This window comes from Otolemur garnettii, unplaced genomic scaffold (assembly GCF_000181295.1).
Source record: "Otolemur garnettii isolate 467f Iridium unplaced genomic scaffold, OtoGar3 scaffold00002, whole genome shotgun sequence".
Taxonomy (NCBI): Eukaryota; Metazoa; Chordata; class Mammalia; order Primates; family Galagidae; genus Otolemur; species Otolemur garnettii.
The window spans coordinates 19,270,457-19,272,920 of record NW_003852397.1 but is presented as its reverse complement, the minus strand read 5'-3'; the positions used below and the strand labels follow the sequence as shown (position 1 = coordinate 19,272,920).

General features: G+C 37.0%; 1 non-coding gene across 1 annotated transcript; it reads right to left on the bottom strand.

Moving 5' to 3' along the window:
• Positions 1 to 234: 234 nt before the first annotated feature.
• On the bottom strand, positions 235 to 341 carry LOC111725888. Its single transcript, XR_002773834.1, has one exon. It is a non-coding gene; the product is annotated as a U6 spliceosomal RNA (small nuclear RNA).
• Positions 342 to 2,464: the final 2,123 nt, after the last annotated feature.

Genomic DNA, 2,464 nt, shown 5'->3' with positions numbered 1-2,464 from the left:
GTTGTCCCATTTTGCAGATTAAGGAATCAAAGATACAGCGTGCTAAGTGGTTATCTCGAGGTTGCAAAGTGGTTAATGGCAGAGTAACAATTCAGGTCTCTGGGTGGGGCCCCTGTGCCATCTCTCTATGGTGACCGTTGACTCTGCACCCAGTCCAAAACCAAAAAAAGTTTTTACAGGTTATGTTGTAGGAACTATGCTGGTTTTAACATATATGCTACTTTTTTTTTTTTTTTAAATATGGAACGCTTCATGAATTTGTGTGTCATCCTTGCGCAGGGGCCCTGCTAATCTTCTCTGTATCGTTCCAATTTTAATATATGTGTTGCCGAAGTGAGCACACTACTTTTTTTTTTTTTTTAACCTGATTTATTTTGGAATAGTACAGAGAACTGTTTGATCATACTTGTCACTTCATGATGTTATGTCATCCTCGGTCAAGATAAAGCTCCCTTTTTGTTTGGTTTACTTTTTGCCTCTTTCAGCTGGTGTTCCCAGGACCCTATTTACTATAGTTACCTTATGTCCTTCTAATTACCCGACATAAATGTGTGTATATATATATACATTTCTATGCACACATATACATTTATGTATATATCCTTGAAAAACATACACTGCTGATGTTCATGTGGTGTTTTACTTTCATACATGTGCAAGAAGTCCTTTGACTTAAGTCTCTAACATGCCTATCTATTTTTCTATTCATATGTTTGGGTTCTTGTGTTTGGCTTTTACAGAGCAGAGCATTATAAATGCATAACGTGGTTGTTTTCAATTCTATGCTGCCACAAATTGATTACTACTTTTATGACGTTTTTATTTATATCATAAATAGCAGCTAATCATTATCAATTACTATTGCTGCATCAACTGAGATAATTATGTTATTCTTTCTTTTACATCATGAATGTGATCGATTAGATTAATATCCTTTGTCATTATCCTTGTGTACCTGTTATAATCTGTACTTGGGATGGTATACTATTTTTAGTACTCTCCCACTTTGAGTTAGATTTTCTTTAAAAAATTTAAATAGGCTCGGCTCCTATAGCTCAACCGGCTAAGGCGCCAGCCATGTACACCTAAGGTGGCGGGTTCGAATCCCCAGCCTGGACCCACCAAACAACAATGACGGCTGCAACCAAAAAATAGCCGGGCATTGTGGCGGGCACCTGTGGTCCCAGCTACTTGGGAGGCGAAGGCAAGAGACTCGCTTGAGCCCAGGAATTGGAGGTTGCTGTGAGCTGTAATGCCACGGCACTCTACCCAGGGGGACAGCTTGAGGCTCTGTCTCAAAAAAAAAAAAAATAATTTAAATAAAACAAAGTTTGAAATTTTTGTATTTATAAATTGACCCATAATTCAATTTCTTTTTCTCTCTTTCTCCCATACTGTTACATATGTTGCACTATCATCCAATGATAAATAAGGCACCAATTTTATTTATTTATTTATTTATTTGAGGCAGCGCCTCAAGCAGTTTCCCTGGGTAGAGTGCGGTGGCATCACAGCTCACAGCAACCTCCAACTCATGGGCTCAAGCGATTCTCCTGCCTCAGCCTCCCAAGTAGCTGGGACTACAGGCACCCGCCACAATGCCTGGCTATTTTTTGGTTGCAGCCGTCATTGTTTGGCAGGCCCAGGCTGGATTCAAACCCACCAGCTCAGGTGTATGTAGCTGGCGCCTTAGCTGCTTAAGCCACAGGTGCAGAGCCATACCAATTTTATTGAAATACCTTAGCAAACATTCAGGAAATTATCTGGTTCCATTCTCTACCCCAAATGCAACCTGTGTCAGCTTGAGGAAGCACTACCAATTATGTAGGTGTTCAATAAAATAGTATGAATAGATGTCAGCATGTAGGCATGTATATGTCATATGTGTGTAAAATCTTTTCAAATAATTTGTATTTAAATAAATAGGATTGCAATGCAGATTTTACTTTTCACCTCACATTTCTCATTTACTGATTTGTCATGAGGTTTTTCTACATTGGAACATGCTTTCTTAATAGATCTACTCCATTAGATCCTTTTTAAATCATTACATTTTAACACAGAGCTAATTTGTTTACAATTTTAGGCTGTAACACCCATTAGTGCATTGAATAACTTTGTATTTATATGTTAATATATCCACAGGTTAATTTTTCCATAATGGAAACACTGGGGCAATTTTGATTGCAAAAATCCTAAATGTGGTCACAGGTATTATTAACTCTTTATTGATATAAATGCATGAACTTGAAAACATAAAAATTTCCCTTTTCTCTGCACTATAGCAAACGTGAATTTTAATAGTAATTGTATAATGTAGTGGAATGTGATTAAGCTAAGAAAGTTTTTGAAACCTTTCTTGTAAGTACCAACAAGGAAAATAATCTCACTTGCAATGACAAATAACATTTATAAGAAGCATCTGTGACATGTCTTTAAGGTAAATAAATATTATCGACTTTTC